Here is a 27,758-nt window from a genome sequence, read left to right on the forward strand (position 1 = left end):
CCTATAAAAATGGTCTATGAAACAATTTGGTCACCAAATAAAAACAGACTCATCAAGGGCTGTGAGCTTCTGGTGCTATGAAATGAAGATTTCAGTCATCTCATGAGACAAAAATTGCTGTCCTGGAGAAATTTGGCAAAGTGTAGTTTGAACATGGAATGGGTAGTAGAAAAAGGAAATTATAATGATGAAATTTAGCTTCCTGACCAAAGGAAAGAAGAGTAGCCACTGTTTAACATGTTTTATGTTTATTGAACATTTCTTTCCTCTCAGGCTCCTTGCTATCTTATATGAAGCCTACTAATGGTGGGTAACATTACAGTTTAGGTTTCATGATTTAAGCCATAACAGAACTGTGGTTTCACCTGTGCTGGGGGTGCGATTTTTCTTGTTCTTAGCGAAAGCCAGGAATGGATACTGAGTGGGCATAATGTTCTGGTACTTTTCTGTTTGCTTCCTGGACCTATTTTCTACCCTTCTCTAACATGCTCTTTGTTCATGCATGCAGAACTGCATAGTCTGTATCATCCAGGTTCCTTTGTGGTCTGAATTCAAGCAGAATACACTCAATAGGAGGCTCTGTAGGGTTCAAGTTAGGATGAGGGAGAATGAGGTATTTCTTCCTTATTTCCTCCCTGCTTTGGTGCTGTGCCAATGGCTGAATTTCCCCTCACAGCTGCAGCATTGACGTGGCTCTGGTGACACTCTCTCCATCCTCTCGTTCCTTGATGACTTCCTGTGGTTGTTATGTCTCCCTTCCTGACTATCTCTTGCTTTCTTTTATATATTTTTTAACCCTAGCTATATCTCTGTAAAATAGGTGCTTTCTTAAGTTCTCTACAGTGAAACCTCTGAGAAGTAGAGGTTCCTCATGATTCCTTTCAGAATTATCGCTAGTAACAATACCACTGATTTATTGTATGTAAGAAATGTATATAGTAAAAATTAGCTCAAAAAGCTTGAAGGGAAGCTTTGGGCAAAGACATGGCAGGAAAATGGAAACTAAGAAAAAAGCAAGGTGGGGAGGGTATAGCTCAGTGGTAGAATGCGTGCTTGGCATGCATGAAGTTCTGGGTTCAATCCCTAGTACCTCCACTTAAAATATAAATAAATAAATAAACCTAATTACCTCGCCCCTCACAAAAAATTAATTAAAAAATAATAAAATTCAACTTAAAAAAAAGCAAACATTATGATATTAATACCAAGTTAGTTTCATCCGTGGTTGGTAAAAAGTATTAAATGGGACAAAGATATATACTAAGAAAGAAGATAATGTACAAAATAACTATAAATATTAATTTATTAAATGCGTTTACAAAATTCATAAAGTAAAGACATCAGTACAAATATATTTTCAAAAGGAAACGTATAGTGCTCTTTTCTTAGCTGATGAATGATCAAGTGGGCAAAACAGAAGTGAGATTTAGACAGGACGTAAATAACTGAGAGAGCACTAATATGTGGATTTTTTTTGCAACTGTATAAGTCAGCATTTATTAAAAATAAACCAAAACTTGTGAAGTAAAATAAATAAATCATCTCAAAATAAATCATGAGAATCAAAACTTTATCTTGCATGAATGACATTTAGTTTAGAACTTAGCCATACTTTCTTAGAAACAGAAACAGAACAACTGTCTATTACCATGTGCTCCTACCAGCAGAGTAGAATTCTTTTGTTCCACATACTCATTATCACTTTCAGTTTTGTTTAGTTTTTGAATTTTAGTCAGTTTAGTATATGCATAGTGACATCTCATTGTGGTTTTAATTTGCATTTCTCTAATGAATGATAATGCTAATCATTTTTTCATGTGTTTATTGGACATTTGTATATCTTCTTTGGTGAAATGTTCATCTTTTTCTTCTTTTTAATTTTTAAATTAAAAAAGATTTTAATTTATTTCATATTCTGCTTATGTTTTATATCTTTACTTTGTAAAACAATGAAAGGGTTAATTCAAACCCATACTGGCAGGATCTGTCGTGTCTTATAATCTGTATATTACCAATAGCAGTTGTAGAGTTGTGATTACTGATTAGAAGTCTGATGAAGAACAAGGAACAAGCACTTTAAGCTGTTAGAGAATTTATCATTTTTCTGGACTGACTTTACAAACCAAAATTGATTCTTAGCTACATGTTTTTGGTCATGCTCAAAGAACAACATCTTCAGGAGGTAATTTCAAACAGACTGAAAAATACTATGTCTATTTTCAGTCTACTTCTATCCCTTTACATGTGTCCAACTTCCCTTACTTTGTGATTCTCTAATTCATTTTTAAGTCAGCATCTTAAGCTCCTTTTTTCCTGTATTTCTTGAACTGATGGCATCTGTGAGAATTATGCTTTGAAAAACAAAACACAAAGCTAACCAAAAGTCAAAAATTTGATGAGCATTGAACACTATCACAGGAAATGTTAGAACCAACCTCATACTGTCAATACGCTTCTATAGTTTGCTTGTGCATCTAATGAAATCTAACGTATGTCCTTCAGAAAACAGAAAGTTAGAGATTGACTTCTTAAATGTGTCTTAGACTTAAGATTTGGTCAGGTTTCAGGTATGAAGCTGTATCTAATTGCTTTTTAGCTCCTACTCCAATAAGATTGTTTCTTTATCAGGAAGAAAGGTTTTTTGTTGTTGTTGTTTTGTTTTTGTTTGTTTGTTTGTTTTTAACAAATATTAAAGACAGGTAAGAAATGAGCAGGCCTGTTGTACTACACCAGTTTACTTACAACTCTGTTGTAAGTCACAGCTCATCATCTGGAGAGGACCAGGGGAGGGCCTCATCATTGCACAACAGTGCACTGTATAGTGTATAAAATGCATTTTTCTCTTTGGACATAACAATCTGAATTAAAATGCTACTATTTCATTAATAAATATGACATTTAAATCAGCAAATTAAAAATCACCACTGCGTTTTAAAATTCCCTCTGATGGCACTTCACTATGCAGAACAAGGTAATTACTTTGAGAAATCAGCTATTCCAGGGTAACTGGGCAGTTACAGTATTTTATCAGGTAAATTACCAGTCACCATCAACATTCATCAAGGACTCATTTGGATTTTATTACAGGTTGACATTTACTTATTTGCTCAATTTTTAAAATTATAGCTGTTGCACGATTGCCCCTGGGCATAACTGTAGGAAATTAGCACACTAATCACATTAATTATCATAAATAAAAGGTTATAAAAGAGCAACAAGTAATAGCATAGAATTTTGTCAAAGCAACTTAGAGCATACCTGTTAATACCTTAAATTTATATAGCACATTGAAATTGTTGTCTCTTTTACCTCTATAGCTTTTAAGTTTAGAAACTCTGCCATAGGGATTCTATTATGGATACTATTTCAGAAACGAAGAAACAGAAGCCTAAAACAGCTGTTCGGTTGACCTAAGATCATACATCTACATAGATTTAAATTTAAGTCAAGAACTAAGTTTCCTGAACACCAGCATTCCTTGTTTTCCCTTGTATTTCTCTGTCTTTCAGTAATAAAGATTAGAATATCATTTATCTTCCGTGCTCCACTCTATCAACACATTCAGTGTACTAAAGATCCAAAATATATCCTGATTTGCTTGCCTCTGTTCACCTCCATTGCCACCAATCTCTGCTAAGCAAACATCATCTCTTCTCTATGCTGCTTACTGTAATAACTCCCTTCCTTCTTGCCTCCATAAAAATCTATATTCTATAGTGTAACGCAAATGATTTCTTAAAAATATAAATAGGATCATACCATTTCATGCTTTAAATGATCTATGCATCCATGTAATGTGACCCCCTCTCCAGTTTCATCTCCCATCACTCTCTCTCCTCACTCTGCTGCCTTTTCTCTGAATGTTGAGCATGCCAGGATTGATCCTCCCTCTGAGTCTTTGTTGTTCTTATATTTTGCTCTGCTTGGAATGTTTTATTCCCAGATTTTTGCAGAACTTATTTCGAATTCCTCCTTTTTGGAGAGATTTTCTTTGATAACTGTATCTAATCTGGCTTCTACTCTTTCCTTTTTCTTCCCCTCATTCTATCCTCTAGTCATTCTTTATCACAAGACTGTTTTATTTGTATAGCATATTTCTTTTGCTCTCAGGAATCACCTCATCTATGTATTTATTTACTTGTTAATTGTGCATGAACTCCCATGCATTATAAGAACCATAAGAGCAGAGATCTTGTATATCTTGGTAGTCCTGTAATAGATGCTGTTCATTCTCCACACGTTTCTTGAGGTCATCCTGGAAATCAGCTGCCCCTTCAGTTGACAGTTCCTGTATATTCCAGAGAGCTTTCTACTTCAACACCTTCCTGCCTGAGGGCATTCGCTGGACATTCTTCCTGGCAGGCACGAAATGCCAGAAAGTTAATGCCTCCAGGTACAACATTTAATCAGTAAATAATAAGTAAATTACACAGTTTTCTCATTCCTCAGGTAGACAGTTGTAAGGTCAGAATTATAAGACATGTTTTACATCTTTCAGAGAGTCTACAGTATAACTGAGCCCTAGTTGCACATGGTAGTAACCGGCTTATTCATGTACATTTCATTGCCTTTTATTTCTTTCTACTTTTTTTGTAGCTATTAAATAAAACAAAAAAGATATTTATAAAAGTATACCTATTTCCATATTCCCAGTGCCTGATTGGATTCGTTATCGATTATACTGTCCCATTCTCTGCTCTTTGTTTCTGTCTTCCTTTCTTTTATCTATCCTTGCTTGTCTTGTTGACGCTAATGGTTTTCCTTTATAATTTCCTTTTCTGGTGTATATTGCTTTATCTTGCACCTGTATTATATTTAACCTTAATTTGCTGATTTGAGTGTAAGGTGAGCATTGACTAATCTGGTGCTTTGTCAAGATTCCTGTAGGGTATATTCAGGTCAACATGGTCATAAATCTCTTGTGACATTGCTTTCTAATACAAAGGAACCATTCTTCATGGCAAATACCTGCTGAGTCACTCCAGATGACTTTGGCTCATTGTCCTCAATATCAGTATCTTCTGCAGTTGAGTTTGTGTCCGCCCCTCAAAGAGGCTACATTTCTTAGCCTCTCCGGTGAAGGGCTGTGGCCCTGTGAATAAGTTTTGGCCAAAAGGCTGAGAGAGGGAAGAGGATATGGGCAATTTCACATTTATGCCTTTGAAAGGAATGAGTGTGTCTTTCTCTTTCTTTGTGGCTGTAATAAGAATGTGGTGGTGTAGCATTCTTGGGGAATGTGGGGAAAAACTTGAGTCTTAGCAGCTTGGATGGAACTCCATAGCAGTATCTGGTTTCTTATGACTGTGAAGCAGCATGGGCTTAATGTGAAGGAGATATAAACTACTTTGTTTCAGCTGATCTTGTTTTGAATCTTTATTCCATGGAGCTGACGCGTGAATAGTCTAGCAGATTCACATTCTGGCGTATTCTCTCCTCTCTCCTTTTCTCTCTTCATTCTCTCTCTCTCTCTCTCTACACACACACACACACACACACACATATACATATATATATTATATTTCTTAGAGTATTGGAGTGTTTTCTTGTCAAAATAATGCTATGTATCCTTACTCTCTTTGGGGTTATCTGAGAGGTATATGCACAGGTATAATAGTGCATAGGAAAATAGCAGTAATGCATTCTATACTGGTATTCTCCTCCCAAATGGAGTATGTGAACATGCTGGAATACCAGTTAGTGGTTTCTCAACATCCTCTTTCCATTTTTCCTCATGTACTCCTATGGCCTGTGGCCTTAGGAATCTGATGACATGGAGCACCTTAATGTTCTCCCTTGTCTTCTGGTTTCTGGTGGGGTGTTGTCAGTGGTAAGCAAAGAAGGAAGGAGATAAAAGATCTCTCTCCCTTCTGGGTGATCACAACATGAGTCTTGCCCCTCAAAGTGAAAAGTCATTACTCCTCAAAGTGGCTCTCTCCTCACTGACTTTTTATCTCCAGGTTTTGATAAGTCTGCTGTTCTATCCCCTTTCAGGCCTAGATTTGCAGGTTACATACAGCATTATCCCTTTTGGCTTCTCTACCTACAACTTTTAAATAGCTCATTTACTATACTCTATTCAAATACCACATTTAAAAGTATGGTGTATTTCTCCCCAGGTACAGATGGCAAATTCAGATTTTAGTGAATATTTCAAGAGGGATTTCTTCTTTCTTTCTTCTTACGATATTTTTTTTCACTTATTCTTGCACTTGTTTAAATATTATAGCAGATCCAGTAGTCAGGGCAGAAGAGATTTAGGACTGAAATTCATTATGCCACATTGGGAAAGCACATCATGCTGAGTTCTGTATATTCATATTACTTTGCTATTCACTAATTTCATAAGTACCGCAATCATTTTTATCTATTTACTGCTTTTTTGACTCCCAGAAAAACAACAGTGTTTTCCTGATATCTCTTCTTTCTTCACAAGGCTTTTGTTGTTTTTGTTGTTCTTCTAGCTTAAAGCAAATTTCTCCCAGGCTTCAGTTTTAGAGACAAACCTCCTCTTTAGATTAGCATGAATATTTTTTCTCTTATTTATCTCTCTTCAGTTTTATTTTATTTATTGAGGTATTACAATTATAGAGTGAAATACAGACATCTGAAAGGTATACACCTGTTTAGCCTGGACCTTAATCAGGACACAAAATATTTCCATTATCTCATTAAATTCCCTCTTGCCCCTTTCTAGGCAATACTCCCCCAGCCTAAGGCAAGCAGTGATTTGATTTCTACAACCAAGGTTATAGGAGGTATAAGGTTAGTTCTGCCAGTTCTTGAACTTCATATAAATGGAACCACAGCATATGTAGTCTTTTGTGTCTGACTTCTTTCACTCTATATAGTGTTTTCTAATTCATCTGTATTTCTGTGTGTATTGATATTTTGTTCTTTTTTATTGTTGCACATGATTCCATTGTATGACTGCACTACAGTTTACTTATTATTCTTTTGATGGATGTTTGATTGTTTTCAGTTAGGCTTCTTGCACCTCACATTTTTTGTAATGGTGAATGTCTATGGCAATTTACTAATAAATTGGTTTCAGTCTCCTATTAATCCTCTCTCATCACCTACCTCTATCCTTGAACTCTGAGTTCATGTCTAAGTATGAGTCAGAATTTGACTTTTAAAAAAGATAATTATTTTGATTTCCAAACTACAAAAGATTAATTGAATATTGATAAACCACTTAATAGAACAATTATAAATTGACATAATTAATAAATAGACTTCATTATAAGTAACAGATCAGAAGAGTAATCTCTGGCTTTGGGGATATAAGAAGTTAAAGTGATCCCCAGTAACATAAATGATATAGAAATTACACTTCTGCTTTCCTGACTCAAATCAACTGCGTACAGTTTTGTAAGGTATGTCCTCTACAGGGATTCTCAGTGATAGGGAAAAGCGGCACACAGTCACACTAATGCTCTGTTCTCAAGCCCTTAGCCCTGGAGTGGGACTTTGTTCCCCAGTTTGCAGTAAATAAAAGACCCTGTTTTCTAATATTGTAAAGAATACTTAGTTGGGGGTAAGCCATGGGCCCGAGGAGTGCATCTACCTGGAAGCTATGCTGTTTCAAAGGGTCTACACTTTGAAAAGCAAATACTTGTAGTGACTGTTATATTTTCATAAAGAAACTTAAAAGCATAATACTTTTTAAAAAATCTCCAGAACTTTAATGAAAAATTATAATTTCAAAACTTTGGGCAGTTTTCTGTTTAAAGAGGTTGTAACATTAATTTACCTTTGAGATTTTCCTTTTTAATAAAAAAGTTGCAAAACTATGGTCATTTAATTATGTAAAACAAGTATCCACCAGTTATTCCTAAGAAGTGCCTGAATTAACTTAGAATCTTTCTGTTTTTAACAGATTTTTCTTGGTGTTACTGAATATCAAAGTTTTAATGTAGATTATTAAGAAATTTGACAAATTCTCCCTGGATTTCAGAAGAAACAGAAAGGGCTTTCCTCCTAAAAATCAATGATAAAAGTGAGAAATCAGTGAATAGAAATTTTAAGACCAAAAAGCCAAATATTCTAGTTTGTACATTTGGGTGGGAGTCTGTCTATGCAGATATTCTGCTTTGTGGTCACCTAATGGTTTCTTTTTCATGTAAGGATTTAGATTCACCATCTCTGAAAGTTTTCACTTAATCTTGGAGGGAATGTTTGTATTTTATCTTGTTCAGCAAGTTATTTTTTTAATTGCTGAGAGGTACCACAGAGACTGCAAAAAAAAAAAAAAAACAGATGTGCAAGACTGATCTTCACCCGACAGCAGTGGGAAAATGATAAAAAGGAGACCAGACTGGGCAACAGAATCTGAACCTGGACCAGTCAGTTGGGGTTCAAGACAAGGCTAAGTACCCAGCCTTAGGGTAGATGCTCATATCCTGCAATTGTATGTGCTGGGATTATGCCATGGATGCTCATCAAGTATGTTCACCTCAGGAAGCAGAGATGGGTGTGTTCTGAGAGCTTTTGAAATACTGGCCATCAGTCTGTCTTGCAAGAGGGGACAAAAAATTAGGACTAGAAAGATGAACTGAGGCTCTGGCCATGAGGTGTTTTCCTCTCTGAACTTTGTGGTTATTGTCCTCAAAATAAGGGCAGTTAGGAAAGAATACGTTGTTGTGCAAAAGTAATTCACTGTCTGCTTCAGGATGGTACACAGGGAACCAGGCAGACGACACCCTGTTTGAAACTCTTAACAGTGGGTCTGTCTCTAAATTTGTGTGGTTGTGTCCTGGTCTCTTCTAGTAGCACTTCACTGTCTGTGTTATATTGACATTCCTTCTTTTATGCTTGAAATTTGTAAATCTTGTCTAAGTGTTGCAGCATTGTCTTAGCTTATTGTTGAGAATTAAGGAAACTGTCCACAATGTAATTCCAGATGTTCTAGCACATATGATAAGTGCGTCAGGAACTGTGGAGGTGGTCAGTGGTGAATCCAGCTAAATAGATGGTTGAGCTGCAAGGGGCATCATAACAGATATGTGGAGTATAAGCCTGCTCTGGGGAATCCAGAAAGCATTTTGGGGGAAGTAAGACTAGTGAACAAATTGCCACAAAGTAGTGGGATGGCATCTTGAGTTATTTTAATTTTAGGGTTAACAAATAATATGACTTTGTTTTATGGTTATAAGCTGGTAAAACCTTGTCTTATATAACTGTTTTCATTTAATTCTTTAACTTTGTAGGATATGACAAATGAGGTTTGATTTCTCCATTCCTGAACAGGCTTGATTAGAACAAAGGTGACTGCTTCTGCACCAACTTCCAATCTTTTCACAGTATCAGCTGGGCTGGGGGCTGGAGGTAGAGGTGGACATACAAGGTTCTAGAAATTGAAATTACATTTTTTTCTACTTTCATTAATTTATACATAAGTGAAATCCAGTTAAAATAAGCATTAAGGGCAACCTCTCAAGAGAAAAAGTTCCTAAGGACTCTCAAAAATGGGCAATTTGTCGGCAATGGGTAATCATCATCATCAGTTTATAATAATAGCTACCATTTACGGAGTACTTACTTTTTGCTAATATGCCTTGCATATTTTATCTGTAATCCTTCTTACAACAATGTGGATGAAGTGTTGTAAGTATTATTCTTACTTACTGATGACCAAGCTGAGGCTCAGAGACGTTAAGTGACTTGCCAAAGATAGCGCAGCTAGTAAGTGACTATGTAGAGACTCAAACTAAATTTGGGATGGCTCCAGTGCCAATGAGTTTAGCAATCCAGAGTACTGCCAGACAGTTTTGTCTAGACTATACATCTGTGAGTTCTTTGTTCTTTTTTTTTCTTTTTCTTTCATAAGTTAACCAAGCTATCTTCTTTCCATAATATTGTGTATGACTTACTCATCCAGATAGTATATCTGATTTGTCGTTACCTATGGATATGTCTCTTGAATACCACTTAAGTTAGCTCGTGATTTCCAATGAATAGCCAATCTCTTTCGTAGAGCAGAGGCCAGAGGTTCTTTGATTGACATAACAACACTTGCTACATCGGTTCCTAAACTATTTGGATTGTTTGCCTTATGCATCTCCACGCACAGCTAATCAGAGATTGACTAGAGTTAGGATCAATGAAATTCAAATTAAATCAAATTATACCTTTTTTAAATCATTAGTCAGAAAGATTTGATTTATGTCTTTCCTTCCCTACTCCTCCAGAAGCTTTTACTTGACACAACCTAAACCATAATACATAATTTCACAACTCAGACAAGAATGTCACTTTAATTTTTAGAAGCTACACAGTGCACATTTGCAGTGATTTATAATGTTATTTTATCAGATTAATTCTACAGTTGCATCAGAAAACTGCACATCTAGATTTGCACATCTAGACAGTTTTACATTCATCATTTTCAAAGCAGTTTCTTTGAGAAAGGAGCATTTTCGCAAGGGTTAGTTTGAGCTGTTTGTTAGGTGAGCTGCTTGAATTTTACATAAATGTAGTCTCTCAAATATGTTGACAAACTTTACTAAAATATTCTGAGACAGAAAGGTGACTTTTTGGATATACTGCCAGGGTAGGTTTTCTTTGTTTCATGCCATTTTGTCATTAAGTCTCAAATCAATGGAGGCTAGTACGTAAAAATACAAATAGTTATTTGCTAGATACTGTGCTGATCACTTCACATCCATGATTTTGTTTAATTCTTAAATCCACATTCAGAGCAGGTTTTATTATCCCTGTTTTATTTATCAAAATGAAACAAAACAAAACAAAACCAGACACAAGAGATGAGAGATAATTGTGGGCACAATGAGGCGGGCTGGTGACCGAGAGTTGGTAAAAGAATTACCATAGACAGAGAAAAGTTTAGGGAAGTTTAATAGGTACAGGGGCCACACAGGCAAGAGGTGCCTGTGTGAGCGCTGGGGCAAACATGCAGGGTCTTTTACTGGGGGTAGGGAGCTGTGCACACAAGGAGTAGGGGCCGCATGATCAGTTTGTGCACAAGTACCTGATTGGTTGTAAGATCTGTCAGGGACTTCTCTGAACAATAGGATTTATGACTTTGATAAGGGCAGGGTGTGAGACAGCCTCGGGTATTGGGAGATGGGCTATCTCCTGGGGCGGTGAGTCCTGCCAGGGTAAACACACAACCAGAGATGTTTTTATCCTGCAGAAATGCAGGTATGTGGAGGGCCCTGCAGTGGGAGTGGAGGTTAAGGTGTCAATAGGCTCCAGGCACACAGAGAGCCCAGGGGTGGGGTGGGAGGGTGGTTTTCTAGAGAGTGCCAGCTGGTTCCATGGTAATGTGTCAAAAGCCACAGTGTAAATGTGATTCAAATCTATATTAGTATGACTTTAAAACCCCTTCTGTAGCCACCATGTTGTATGCTTTTCTGGGCCACACTTGACATCTAACTCCTTATTGTTTCCTGACTGTTTTACAGAAGTGGTTGCACTGCCTCTTCTTTGCATCTTCCTTCCTTGATTTGATCCACACCATTCCTGAAAGTTATTTTACTCTTTTAAAATTTGGCGATTTTAAAACTGCTCCAATTTGACAAGAAAGAAAAGAGGGAAAAAAATAGTTCAATCTAACCTACTTATTTACCAAAGTAAAACAAAAAGGATGTACCAATTTTATGTCTGAGACAAGTTAATGTTCAACATTATTAAGTTATTTATCCGGGTGTCAGAAGGACTACTAGGGGCAGAAAAAAAGCTGATATGTCTCTTTTCATTTTAATCCTTTGGAAAATATATGTTTTCTATGTCCTTGTGAGAGTGAACACTAAATTGCATAATCTCAAACATATGTTATTTAGCAACAGCAGATCTCACTTAAACCTTACAGTATGAAAGGATAAAGTTTAGAGGTCACCATCTTTAAAAAGAAAGGATAACCTTTGATTTTCTAAGATTTGTATCCAAAATGTACTGTGGATCATGTTATATAAAACTGTCATAACCATGAAAAGGAAAAAAAATGGAAGCAATTACTCCTTTTATTCACAGTTGGAAGTTACATGTAAAAGAATTTATAATGCATTAATGGAACAAATATTAAATACAATGGATGGGTATAGGGAGATTTTCCAAGAAAAAGTAACATAATGTGATAAATTCAAAGAATTCAACAAATTGTTCAATCTGTTTAAAAGTAGCTATGTAATAGTACCATCATAGAATTTTTAATTACCCATAAGAGTGCATCGTAATTCAAGCACTGAATGAAAATGCAAGCTATTCTGAAGACTTCTGACAATTAGGTAATACATGAAAACAAATGTGCAATTAGCATAAATCAGAAAATTAAAAAAGTTTAGCTGATATGATCAAGAAATCCTGCACTCATCTGAATTGGAAAAAAAATCCATACATAAAGAATGAACAGAATTTTGAGTAATGTAACTAAATAGATAAATTTCTGGATAATCTCAAATCACTAATTATGGCATAGCACTCATTAAAGGATAGTGACACTGTCTTAACATCTTGCAAAGTGAGGAACAAATTTAATTAGATTATAGTAAATGTTAGTTGTTTTAAAATGTGAAATAACATTATTGTATTTTTCTAGTATTTTGGTTTCTTCTGACATCATAAATAAATTGCAGAGGAAATATAACACTCAAAAATGACACATTGTCATTCTCTTTACTTATTATCTTATTGGTAGTAGAAGTCTATTAGACACAGCTAATTTGCCCCTAACCACTTTTACCTTTCTCAGTTTGTATTCAGCTTCAGAATGCAAAACCCATTTATTTTCTTATGTGGCTACTCTTGACTGCTTTCTCTGTTTGCTTCATTTCAGCAGTTTGGGCACCCCAAGTAACTAAAATTTTTCTGTATTGATAGTTTGAATACATAGAAAGATGAACAAAAATGAATTTTTCAATTCAGAGAGATACAGAGAACTAAAAATACTCTATTCTTGGTACTGCAGTATGATTTTATAAAGCTGGATAATGAGTTTCAAGTTTTATATGCTACTATGAGTATCTCACTTTGTTTCATTCATTCTTCATAGTTACCGCATTTTCAATCCCAGATATATGGAAATGGGAAATATATAATATATAATATTACAATTTATTTTATGTAATATATTTTTGTATTTCTATAAAGTTTATGTTTATAAATCATAGACACATTAAAAAAAAATTCATGTGTCCTCAACTTGTCTTGATTAATTTCAGTCCAGAGGTAAATTACAGAATTTTAAAAAGTGTAGAGGTTCAAGGCTACTGGAGTAAAGAATGGTTTTCATAGAGATAAGTATTATTTTGGTTATGTGTCTAAAAGATATCTTTTGCGATTATTTTAACTCGATGACCTGTTATAGTTCCATTTGAGCCAATGAATCTTGCAGTACTGAACTGGGTAAGAAACTTTGGAACATTTTAGAAATAGAAGCTGAAGCGCTAAGTGTGTCTGTGGATTAACATTCTTCAAAATAGTAATTGGTCTTGGGTGACAAAGCTTTGCTTCTGTGATAAAAAGCTTGCTAACTGTGTTTTAATTGAAACTTTTAATCTGAATGTTGTCTGAATCCTGTTAATGTAGCTTTTCCTGCTTCAGTTCAGATTTTCTTAATCTTCATTTTTGCATTGAATATTGTTACACTGTCTGCCTCATTATGCTAAAGAAAGATGAAGTAAGCTATTAACATTCTGAATGGCCTATGAGATGTTATGATATGGAATGTCATTCATTTTTATGAGTTGGCTGTCAGTGTGGGCTGCAATAAAGTTATAATTCCTCCCTAGCACTATGTGATGCCTCGTGTTGCTGCAAAATCCTTATTAAAATTTCAAAAATTGTAAATTAAACAAAAGTCAGTGGGGTTTTTATGAAATGGTTGTTTCTGAAAGTCAAGTGACACAGACTCTATAAGTGAACAGGACTCTGTGAGATTGACATTATTTGCTTTGTAGTTTCAAATCATAATCCCACTGTTATTTTCTTTACTGAAAAAATTTGGACACAGAATCATCCAAAACTTTCAGCTGCAGAACCTGGTTTGCTTATGCTGACTGAAAAGTGAGGTGACAATCACCAAGTCTACCCCTGCATTGCTGCATGATATCCTTTGCCAAAAAACCTGAAAGTTGTAATTTAAATAGATTTTTCTATTTAAATATTTGAAAGGGAAAGAGTAGTCAGTGTTTTACGTGTCATCTGTTTACTTATTATTATTATTAAATGAATAATGTAATGTAGCAATCAGTTTGCAAATTTTCTCATACAAAATAGAAAACAAGTAAAAGAAACATTATCCTAGGACAAATAATGTTGTATTATTTAAGCATGTGTTACCAAAAAATACAAATTGTCATTCAAAACAAAGGAATTTATGCTCAAGAGTTCTCATGTATATTCATTGTTTATGAAAAGTATGTAGTTGCAAAAAGAGGAAATATTTTAATTAATATATTTTATTATTATTTTTCATTTTTTCATTGAGGTATAGGAAGTATTTTATATTAAGCAGATGATAAATTTCATTATAGTGAATGTGACTGTAAAATAATATGTAAAGGAAGACTAATAATTTTATGTCCTATGTTTCATTGCATTTATTCTCATCTCTGTCATCTTCTTAAATTACAGTAGCTTAAGGATAGAAATATGGTGCTTTTTTTAAAAAAGCTTTCTAAAATAATTTTTTTAAAATTAAGAAATTTGGTGCTTTTTTATTTATCTAAGTAAGTTTAGTGCTAGTAAGAAGCTATCCTCAGAGTGTGAACTTGACAAATTTGTATAGTTCCATGAAGTATGATTTGAGTGGCAGTATAAAAGCAGCCTACCGAAAAATAGCTTCACCTACTGAGCTGTCGTGGTACCTTAAATTCTACCACTTAATAATCTTTGTTATGAATCTTTACCCATGAGTCTTTAATTGTTATTCACTAATACTATAGCAGTGTATTGTTTTTTGTTGTTGTTTTATTTTGTTTTACCCTGCATTTGAAAGTATGGGTTGGTGAGGTTTTCCACTAGACTCCAGAATATTCATATCTTCTGGCCACCACAGTTGCCACCATGGCTTCTGTCAGTTGAACCTAGTTGTGCCTGGTTATGGTATGAATAATTGAGAAAGTATAAAAAAAAACTATCATGGAATCAGTAAAAAATATGCCAATTCTATGAACGTTCATTAGAGTAACAGCCTGCTTGCATCTCTAGGTGCAATCCATGGATCATGTACATCAGAAACATCTGGAATGCCCTTGGTTTCAGGATTCCACCTCAGAGCTACTGAGATGGAGTCTGTGTGCATTTTGCTTGATGATTGACATGTTACAGACTCCAGGATGATTCCAATGGGCATGGAAGCTTATACTAGTGTGGTAAATATTTGTCAGTGACAGCTCCCATGCTGCTAAAAGCTTTGAGTCCAATTGTAATCTTTGTTCTAAAACTGCATCAGGCCAACCCTGTAGAGGTAGTTTTCAAATCATTCATGAGTAGACTAGTAATTTTGTCATGAAAATCAACTTGTAAAATGCTTCTTTTCCACTTATTTTATTTAAAAAATATATTGCTTCTATATTGAGTCCCTGAGCCTTGACCCTGTGGTCATCATCTTGCAGGACCATTTAGTTGACTATTTCTGAGCGTTTGAGGGGGCAGTATAGAACACTAGATCATAGTTAGAATACATACTCGTCAGCATCCCAGCAGAAGACAGATGTCACACTGGATACTAAGGGACTAAGGATGGGACTAGGGACTGAGGGCACAGAGTTTAAAAGGCACTCAATCTGAAGCTTGTGCAAGCACCCTAGGTGCAATTTTCTTTTAAAGGACTGTGTAGTACCTAGGATTTCCAGAGTCATGCAATTAGGAGAATAGGTATCAGAACTCAGAGAAGATATGGCACCTAGCAGAAGTTGTAACCTTCGGTGGCCAGCAGCTACCTTACAGGGAGGAAGCCAGAGTAATAAATATGTAGACCTCCCTCTTCTCCACCTTCTTTATTGTCTAAACTTAATCAGAAGATGGAGGACAAGAGGAATCTTCAGTCGAGTCCATGATGCAAGTCTGCTTTCCAGGGTCCCAGCAGGGTGGGGAAGACTGGGAAGTGGATCTGTGATGAGGGAAACAGAAGGCACTGGAACAAGACAGAGTCAGAGTGTCTGGGCTTTCCAGTTCTCCACTGTCCATCTTAACGTCTTTGTGCCCTTGCTCATCTCATCTACACGCAGAAATAAGAGCATCTGCCTCATAGAGGTATTTACGGTTAAATTAAGCAATACTTATAAAGACGTTAAACAGGGTCTGACACATAAAAACCATTAAATAAATGTTAGTCAGTATTATTTTCAACCACATGAATTCAGGAATTGCAGGTGAAATTCAAAGCATTTAGTTTGATTACAGTTTATCAGAGAGCATGTGGTTATTTTTTCCTACAGACAAGAATTGCTCACCTAGAGGACTAAAGGGGAATGGATTGTGGTCTCTGCATGGAATGTGGTGTGTCCTTTTCACAAGAAGTCTTTGTGTCTCTCTGTTGGCACTTTAGTCACTTTTGTAAAAATTCATTTTTTCATATTTTTCATTTTTTACTAAGGTAAAATTTATACATAATAAAATTTGCCCTTTTTAGTGTATTGCTTGATGAGTTTTGACAAATATTTATAGGTGTATAACCATCACCATAATCAAGGAGGCATAGAACATTTCCTTTATCCAATTTATTGTTCCTGCCAGTTTTCCGTCAGTTCTCTCTCCCCACCTCTTGCCTCCAGGGAAGGAACTGATCTAAATTTTGGTCTCTATAGTTTTGTCTTTTCTAGTTTGTCAAATAAGACTACAGTATTTATTTTTTGTCTAATTTTTTTGATATTCAATCCATGTTGTTATAAGTATCAGAGATGTATACCTTTGTGTTGATGAGTAATATTTTATCGTATCGATATACTAAAATTTACTTATTGTATTAGTCAGAGTTCTCCAGAGAGACAGAATCAATAGGATGGAGACATGTGTGTGTCTGTGTGTGTGTGTGTGTATCTCCAGTGGTGGGAGCTGATGGTGTAAATCTTGGTCTGAGTCCAAAGGCCCAAGAACCAGGAGTGTCAATGTCCTGTCTGAGGTCAGGAGAATTTAAATTCACCTTTCCACTGCCTTTTTGTTCTTTTCTGGCCTTCTACAGATCATATGATGCCCATCTGCATTGGCGAGGGTGATCTTTATTTAATCTACCAATTCAAATGCAAACCTATTCCGGAAACATTCTCACAGACACACTCAGAATTAACATTTTACCAGGTATTTGGGCATCCCTTAGTGTAGCCAAACTGAAAATTAACCATCACATGTATCAGTTAATCAGTTGGGCTGTTTCCATTTCTTAGAAATTATGAATAAATGTATTATTAACTTTCACATGTAAACCTCTGTGTATATGTAAGGTTTTTTTCTTCTTATTTAAGTACCTAATAATGAGATTTCTGAGTCATATGATAAAATTATTTTTTTCTTTAGAAGAAACAGATGAAATGCTTAAATGTGGTGTGATATTTTTGTCTTTCAAATACCTTTTTTTTAATCTCTTCTTTACCCTTTTTAAGTGATTATTCTAGGGCTTACAATATGTACTTTTAATTTATCTCAGTTCACCATCAAATAATATTATACCACTTTAGATGTAAGGTAAGAATTTTACAATATTATATTTCTGTTTCTCTCTTTTTGGACTTTGTGTTGTTGTCCCATATAAGTTATAAAATGCACAATGTGTTGGTATTTTTTTTTTTTTTGCTATTTGCTGTAAGTTATCTTCTAAAGAGATTAAATATAAAGATAACATATTTTTGTTCACTAACTCATTACTAACTCTTTAATCAGTGCTAGTACTCTTCATTCTTAGCGTAGCTCTAAATCTCCATGTGGTATTATTTTCCTTTTGCTAAAGAGCTTTTTAGCATTTGCTGTAGTGTAGTCCTGTTGGCAACAAATTCTCTGAGCTGTTGTTTACCTGAAAAAAAAACAAAACAAAAACTCTATTACATCTTTGTTTTGAAAGAAGATAGTTTTGCTGTGTATAGAATTCTAATTTGACAATAGTTTTCTTTTAATACTTTAAAGATGTTTTATTGTTCTATAATTTGGACAGTGTATGATGGAAGGTGTGCTATAATTTTAATTTTGTTCCTCTGATTGAAATGTTTCACCCTAAAAAAAACAATTAATGTTTCACCCTATGATAGTCATTAAGATTTTCTGTTTATCTTTGGATCTTAACCTTATAACTGTTATCTGCCTAGGAGTGTTTTTTAATTCTCTCTGGGGTTCATTATGCTTCTTGAATCTGTGTATTATTGTCATGTATAAATATTATAAAATTCTTGGCCAAATCTCTTTATCTATTTAAATATTTCTTCTGCCTTGATGTGTTTGTCTCGCTCTCTCTTCTTCTAGGACTCCAATTACAGTTATATTATTATGTTTTATTTTATCTCACAGATTTTGAATGCATTTTTTTCTCTTTGTTATTGTTAGCTAACTTGTTTGTTTTTTATTTTTTAATTCTGTGTTTCTATTGGGATCATTTCTGTCAAACTGTCTTAAAGTACAGTTACTGTTTGCTGTGTCCAATCTGCTGATAAAACCATCAAAGGAGTTCTTCAGGTCAGATACCATACTTAAAAAAAAATTCTAACATATCTGTTTGGTCTCTTTATAGTTTCTTAGTTTGTTCAGATTTGCTGATACGTATATTGTCCAGTTTTTCCATGAAATTTTTAAACATTAATCACACTTATTTCAATATAGTTTCTATATCTGGGCAAATCTAGATCTGGTTTTTGTTAACTGTTCTGTCTCTTGACAATGGGTCCGTTTTTCTTGATTGTTTTTCTTTTTTCGTGTATATCTTATAATTCTTGAAAAAATGATGCACATTGTGATTAAAAAACAATTGAGACTGAAGTATATATTATTATTTATGCACAGAAGTGAGCACACTTCTGTCAAGCCATTTGTGTGTAGCTTAAGTCAGTATAGTCAGTAATTGTACTGGGTTTGCACTTTTGGTTTATCTAGTTACCTTAAGTGAACCACAGGCTTCAAATTTCTGTTGTGGTGATCTATGTTACCATGCCCTTGTCTGTGGCCTGGAGTTCCAGAGGACTTTCTCAGAATTCCTGTTCTACCCCAAGCATTCAGCAGGCCCTGTGTGCTGCACCTCGTATGCTTACATAACATAGTCACTCTCTCTGGGCTCCAGCTCCTTCTGTCACAGACTGCTTTCGCTTATGATATGGTGAAGGATCATGGTGGGTGCAGGGAGATATCTCTGTTCTACTCCAACATCAGTCTGAGGCAGGCATTGTATGTCTGGATCTCAGAGGTAGTTAAGGTCTTTTTCAAGTTTTCTCATTCTCCTCTAATGGCAGACAACTTTTGACTTTTACATAGTGCAGGTTGGGTTCTCTCTCCCTTTGTCTCCCTTCCCATGGTAGTCAAACTTTGCCTTTTATTGGTGATGGGGAGGGACAAGTCAGGTACAAATGAGATGCCCTCCCTACCTACAGTGGCAGCATCACCCTACTTTTATCATAGCAGCATCTGGTGCACAGTGGATTTTCCCTCCTCCCCCAGTGGTATTAGGGTAGTGATCAGGTATGGAAGTGTTTCTTCTTTCTGTCTCATTGACAGATGGCTTTAGCCTTATGTTAAAGCTGCTTTGCAGTGTGAGTGAAATCTCTGCTCCTCTCCTAATGGCAGACAGTGTTCACTTTATACCAGAAAGTTCTGATATGTGGGAGTAGAATGTAGCCTTTTCTTCAGGGGCTGCTGATCCTCACCTTGTTCTCACGCAGGGTCCAGAGCTCAGGAAGATTTCTGTAGTCTCCTGCTCCACCCTAAAACCTAGGCGGATTACATGTCTGTCCTGAGGGGAATTCTTTTAAGTTTCCTGCTCTGACAACAATCCTTTATGGGCATCAAATAGGAAGGCCCTTGGATAAAACCTGTTAAATTACTGTAGCCTCCGGGTCTGACACTTCTAGGGATTTTAAACTGTCCTTCTAGGGCATAATTGGATATAAGAGTTTGTTAAAATGTTTAGTTGTTTTCTTCTCAGCTACCTCTTTCTATGCTCTGTTAAAAATAAGAGTTCATTGTTCCATCTCACACTAGAAGAGATTCTTATTCTTTGAAATCTGCATCATCTAGTTGGTTTGTAATCACAAATCTTTGAAGGACTCAAATTATGATTTTATACATTATCTGGAGGTTTCTCACTATTAGGAAGGGTGTGATATTTTCTTTAAGCTTTTTGCAGCCTATGTGGAAGCAGAACTTCCCTTAAGTACTTTATTTTCCACTCTAGTTACTTTTAACTAGAGTTTGTACATACAACTAGGAAAAACAAAGTAATAAAACAAACACAAAATAACATGTAAAAGGAATTTCTTTTAGTTTGTGTCACTAATTCTTGGACACATTTATAGTTCTTTTGAAAATCTTTTAATATATGTTTATCATTTGTTAATTCATTCAGCAGCTATTTAGCCAACGTATCCATATAACACATTTTCCAGCAATATTTTCTGAGTTTACTACTGCACTAGTTAGACATACAAATATTAATATCATTTGCATATTATGCAATTATCTTTCTGAAAAAAAATGAAGAGAAAAAACTGTTAGAATTTAAGAGAATTCGGTTAGATGACCAATTGCCTTATAAATAAGTAAAATTAGTATTTTTATTTATCAGTAATACATGCTTAGATATTATACAGAAAAAATCTCATTCACAATAGCAAAACAAATTATGGGCTATTTAGGAGTATATGTAATGGCAAATGTGAGCAAACTACATGAAGAGAAGAACAAAACATTTTTGACGCACACTGAATGCGCCTCAGTTAATGAAAAGTGATATCCATGTTCTCAGATGGGAAGAATCAAAAGATCGCAGTATCAGTTCTTCCAGAAACGTATTTATAAGTTCATGGTATTTCCAACTAAAACACTTAAGTATTTTAAGGGAGCTTAATTAAATAACCTCTCAGGAAAGCAAAGAACTGATAAAACACTAAAGCATAATTAATCGATCAAAATAGTTATTGAATATCCTTTGCACTACAGATATTATGGGAGGTACTAAGTGGAGTGAAACACAAGACAGACAAGGGTCCTGTACTCAAGAAAATTAAAATTTATGGAAAAAGCCTTATACTGAATGAATAAACACATGAAGAATTAGCTTTTCAAATTGCTTGAAAATTCTTCTCTGAGTAAATGGTATTTAAGAATTTGATGGATAACTAATTTTATGGTTTCAGAGGTTAACTTTATTTCCTTAACTTGTGTGTAATTTCATAGAAAATGAAGACGTTCAAAGTTTGGGTAAAACACAAATGTATTTTACTGTTGGTTCTTACCTTCCATAATCTGGCAGGTGAAGGAAGAGGAGGATTTCTAGTCACAAATGGAAGCGGTGAGGGTATTCTGCCACTTTAGATACACATGATAGAAGAGACACAGGGAAAGAAAAGGAATAGATTTGTTTTAACAGTCTTTTGGCATCCAAGTAAAATTGGTTATTTCTAGTCTTCTTGGGGTAAGAGCAGCACCTCTCTCTCTGGTCTCAAAGGTCTTCAAGGACTAGGCTGTCCAGGCATTACTCATTGTAAACTGGAATAATTGGAATAGACCTGTAAATTTAAATTACTTAAGAATTAATATAACTTCACTGACATTTTAAAATAATGGCAAAAGGGTGGATTATTTAAAATGTGATAACTGGGTAACTATTTGTTAAATATGGGATTATCTCTTTATCTCACATGATGAAATAAATTCAAGATGAATTAAAAGTTTAAAATGGAAAAAAAAGCATAGAGATAAGAACATAGGGGTGAATATTTATATAATTTGGGTACAGAGAAGAGTGTTAAAGGAAGCATATCACATGTAGAAGCCATGCAGAAAAAGGATGGATTATTTGAATACATGAGTGAAAATAATTAAAAGTTACAAAAAATAAATTTAATATATAAAGTAGTAATAAATTAATTAGGAAAATGGAAATAAACCTAGTAGAAAATATACAAAGGACATGGACATACAATTCACCAAGGAAGAAATACAATTGGCCAGGAAACATATTTTAAAATCTTATTTTTTCTGATAGTGGAAATGCAAAATGAATTGCTAAAAATTATTTTAAAACAGTTCTTTGTATAGATTTGGGAAAAATATACTCTCATATGCTGCTAAAAATGATGTAATATGATAAACTATCAATCTAAAATTTAAGAAAACAACACCAAGAATTAAAAACATAAAATTTCCTATTCCTTTGCCTACATGTTTACATATTTCCTCATAACAAATTTCTGAAACAAAAGTGAAATTGTTTGGTTTTGAGGATGCTCATCACAATATTATTTACAGTAAAGGGAAAGAAGGAAATTGATAAATCAAAATGAAATTATTACATAGATATTTAAAGTGATACTTTAAAAGTGTGCTTGTTAACATGATATATTGCCTTAAAATATTAAGTGAAGACATGTTTCAAAAACCTGCTCTAGAATATAATTACATTTTCGTTAGAAAAAATGTGTGTTTTAAAGTATCAGCATTGTACATTAGGATGTTTAACATGGTTACCTCTACATTGTGCACTTAAGAGTGATTAATTTTCTTCTTGCTACTGATTTTTAAGTTCTGTTTTTTTCTGCAACAAGTAATATCTACTTGTGTATTTTTGAGATTATTTTTTTAAAAAATAAGACTGAATTTGAATCCTTGTTAAGCTATTTATTAGGTGTGCATTTGGGTTTCTTTTCAACCTTATTTTCACAGTTTTGAAATAAAATAAAAACAGTGCTTGAATGTTATTTTGAGGATCACATGATATAAGAAATATAAATAAGTATTACTTTTCTCCTTCCCTCTCCAACACATTTTCCTCAGATAACATTTCAATTTACATTTTTTTTCAAAGCTACTTTTTTTTTTTTTTGCCAACTTTGTATGGTTGCACATTTGACTAAAGACATAGTGGCTTAAATTACTTTTACTTTACTTTTTAAATTCAGTATTTAAATTAGCTAAAATCTCCAACAGATACAGTTTCATTTTTATTTTTTTGATGCATTTGTATTCTTATCTTTCTGCTAGTTCTGATAGTTCATTATTAGTGTATAGAAATTGAACAGATTTCTGTTAATTTTGTATCCTGCAACTTTACTGAATTCATTTATAAATTCTAATCGTTTTTGGTTTTTTTTTTTTAGTGTAGTCTTTAGAGTTTTTTATAGATTGTGTCTTGTTATCTGTAATAGTGACAGTTTTAATTCTTCCTCTCCAATTTGAATGTGTTTTATCGCTTCTTGTCTGACTCCTGTGGCTAGGATTTCCAATGCTATGTCGAATAAAAGTGGTGGTAGTGGGTATCCTTGTTTTGTTCCTGACTTTAGCTGTGGTTTTTTCATATACAGCCTTATGTTGAGGTATGTACACTCTATGCCCACTTTGTTGAGATTATGTGTCATAAATGAATGTCAATTTTTGTCAAATGCTTTTTCTGTTTCTATTGATATGATATGATTTTAATTCTTCAGTTTGGTAGTGTAGTGTATCATGTTGACTGATTTTCAGATATTAAATCATCACTGCATCCCTTGAATACATTTCACCTGATCATGATATATAATTCTTTTAATGTATTGTTGGATTCAGATTGCTAATATTTTATTGAGGATTTTTGCATCTATGTTCATCGGGATATTGGCCTATAACTTTCTGATTGTAGCATTTTAATCTGGTTTTATCTGGTCATTATCAGGGTGATGCTGGCATCTTGAAGTGAGTTTGAAGTGTTCTCTCCTCTTCATACTTTTGGAATAATTTGAGAAGGATGGGTATTAACTTTTCTTTAGAAGTATGGTTTAATTCACCTGTGAAGCTGTCTAGTTCTAGACTTTTGTTTTTGTGAAGTGTTTTGATTACTGATTCAGTTTCATTACTAGTGATCAGTCTGTTCAGATTCTCTATTTCTCATTCAGTCTTGGAAGATTCTGTTTTTCTAGAATTTATCCATTTCTTCTACGTTGTTCAATTTGTTGGTATTTCATTGTTCATAGTTATTTGTTGTGATCCTTTGTATTTGAATGGTGTCAGTTGTATCTTTGCTTTTGTTTCTGATAGTACTTACTGGGCTCTCTTTTTCTTTTTCTTGATGAGGCTGACTTAATATCAATTTTGTTTATCTTTTTAGTAACCAATTTTCGTATCTGTTAGCTTCATTCAGTAACCAGCTCTTAACTTCATCTCTACTGTTTCCTTTTAGGTTTTATTACATTTATTTCTACTCTGATCTTTATTATTCCCTTCCTTCTAACTTTGGGCTTTATTTATTCTTCTTTTTCTAGTTTCTTTACATGTAAAGTTAAATTGTTTATCTGAGATTTATTTCCCTTGAGGTAGGTCTATATAGCCATGAACTTCCCCATTAGAAAAACTTGAGCTTTGTCCCATAGATTTCGTAACATTGTGTTTACATTTCCATTTGTCTCAGTGTAATTTTTAATTTTCTTTTTAATTTCTTTTCTTTTTTTTTTAACATTGAGGCAGTTGGATTTTATTGATTAATTTACTTGAAAGCTGACTCAGTCTGAACAATTAGCATATCAGGCAAAGAACACAGGCTTTTATATATAAGAAAAGCTTTGGAAAGATTGTGCATTAAGTACTATGATTGCTGCAGAAAACAATAATATTCTTCTTAATTTCTTTGTTGATTCATTTCATTGTTTAGTAGCAACTTGTTTATGTGTTTGTGTTTTTTCCATTTTTCTATTTCTAATTAATTTCTATTTTTGAACTGTTGTCATAAAATAAATGCTTGATACGATTTCAGTCTTCTTAAATATACTGTTACTCGTTTTAGTGACTTAACATGTGATCTGTCTTAGAGAATGCTCCATGTGCACTTCAAAAGAATGTATATTCAGCCCTTTGGGGATGGATTTTTTTTATATGTCTATTAAGTCAGTTTGATCAAAAGTGTTGTTTAAGGTCAGTGTTTCTGTCCCTGGAGAAAGTCAGTCAGATCCTTGCCCCCCTGGCACACAAGTTAAAATTAGTCAGTGAATCTCCTTCTCATATGAACCAGGTGCTATTCAAACTGCTGCTTCTGTGCTTGGACTTGGAATGAGTGAGCTTGTGTGTAAGCTCTTCAAGAATGGAGTCTTGGTTTTCCACAGCCCTTCAGCTCTGCCAGACATAAGGCCTGTCACTTTCAAAGCCAGATGTTACGGGGGCCTGTCTTCAAGTGCAGGTCCCTTGCGCTAGGAAGCCTAAAGTAGAATTTAGACCACTTGATCCTCAGGGGGACCTCTGCAGTTGTGATATCCCTCTTGCTTAGGGGTGGCTGCAGCGGAGTCTGGGTTCTAACTAGACTGCATCTCAGTCCCTCCTCCCTGTCTCAATGTGACCTTTTCTTTATATCCTTAGTTGTAAAATAATCTGTTCTGTTAGTCTTCCGGTCATTCTCAGAGATGGTTGTTCTGTATGTATTTCTAGTTTTGGTGTGTCCATTGGGGAGGTGAGCTCAGGATCTTTCTACTCCACTCTCTTGACCTGGAACCAAATTATTGTGCTTTGAAGGCCCAGAGATTGGATGTTCCTGCAGGAATCCTGGAGAAATGAAATTAATACTGGACATACCTATTCTTTTAAAAAATATATTCTGTCTAGGTATTGCCAGCAGCATTGAGGCACTTTCTACAGAAACTCTTGGTATTGCTTATAGCACTGACTTCAGTATATGAAGAGTCAGAGGAAGCAGAGATGCATCTGACAGAATAGCATTGCTGTCCAGATCGCACATTTACAGTCTTATACAATCTGTTACTAATTAATATAAATATTTACTGAGTGCTCACTTTGTATTCAGTGATATCTTAGCTCATACTAAGGCATTTACATTTCAAAATCTTATTCAGTCCTCATGATAGCCCATTTTGCCGATTAGAAGCAGACTCAGAAAGGTTAACTAATTTTCCCCTAGTGGAACAGCTAGTAAAGTGTCTTGAACAAAGACACACTGATCCTGACTCTAGAGGACATCACTTGCAGTCTCCTTTTACCTCCTGAGGTTTTATCTTTCCCTTTCCAGTGTTTAGGAAGCATAGCGATGTTTAGATCTTCATTGACCTGAGTTTTGAGTAATGCAATAGCTTTCCCTACCTGAGGTTTTTGTGTTAGACGTGTTAGAAAACACTACATTTCCTGTTCTAGGTTCTGTCATTCCTCCTTCTAATTGGCAATTACTGACTGCAGTTTAGATTGGCTTTTCTGATAAATAATGACCTGTCAGTATCTCTCCATCAGTGACAAGCTCATCGCCCAGTCCCTGTCTGATACCCTAGACATAATACAGATCACTAAAATTTGTACTGATTTTCTGAGGCAGCCTGCTGAAACCCTGACCCCAGCTTCACTTGCGCCTTTGGAAGATCAAACAGCATCTTTGACCGCTCCTCTTAGCTCTCAAGTCCCCATGCTTGTTCCTATCCTGGGGCTTAGATATTTTTTTTTGCCTCTGTGTCCAGTCGGAGAGTGTTCTTTGTTTTCAGTTGTTTTTTAAGATTAAGAATATTAAGAATCAGGGAGTTTTCTTCAACTTAAAAAGCCTTCCTAAAGGTGGTCATTAAGATTTTATTTTATAGATATTTGCTTTTAAAATTTTATAACTTTGACTTTGAGTTTTGATATAATTTCAGTTAGCTTAGGAAATAATTTAGTTGCTAATATATCTGATGATATTTGGAAATCTCTCTGGTCAATCACAAAGCCACCATTAATTTAATATATAAATTTAAAGGAATAATCATGGATTTTGCAGACGAGTTTCATTCACAAGTTGTGTAGCATTGGGCCAGTTGGTTCACGTTCTTCATCTTCAGTTTATTCACCTCTAAAAGTACATAAGAAAATACTGAAAAATGATTAACTTTTAAGGTGTCTAACACGGTGCATGGCAGTTAGGAGACATTCAATAAACGCCAGTTATCTCCATTAGTCTTCCCAACCCAACCCCCATGCCCTTTCTATCATTAATCTTTCCCTCCCTTAAATACACACATCCCAAAGTGTCACATTTTGTTAGATAGCCAAATAGATTTTTTAGCAGCTATCTTGGCAAGGTCACAAATACTCTTCCTTTCTCACCTCTTATCTGCTAAGCTTATTATGACAAAACGGAGAGAAATGAAAAACAAAACATAACGAAAAAACTTCTTTACTTATCCTTAGGAATTTAACATGTCAAAACTTCCTAATGAATGAGGTTTGTGAGTATTCTTTATACACTCATCATATGTTTATCGCACTGAAAATAATCCCTCAAATGACTCCCTCCAAGAAAAAAAAAAAGACCACCTCTTTTGTATTTGTAGCTACTATACCTAATCTTCCCATAAGGAACATAGAGGAGAGGAGGAATGGCACACACACACATACACACACATGTGTGAACATATAAATATAATACAAAAAATGGGCTACCTTCTAAAACGGCAAGTTTTCACAATGAATTTCTGAAAAGCTATAATAAGTCATTTTCTTATATTTATTTTATGTTATCAATTACTTCATGAGAACAAAGCAATGTGTAAGACATACTACTAATTTTTCTTTTGAAACTTCTTGTTTTTCGTAATCCATCCTGCTTAGTGTTGTGGAACCGGTAGGCAAAGCTCTGCCCTTCCTCTTTAGGATATTTGTTTATTACAGTA

The sequence above is a fragment of the Vicugna pacos genome, chromosome 6 (assembly GCF_048564905.1).
Source record: "Vicugna pacos chromosome 6, VicPac4, whole genome shotgun sequence".
NCBI classification, from domain to species: Eukaryota; Metazoa; Chordata; class Mammalia; order Artiodactyla; family Camelidae; genus Vicugna; species Vicugna pacos.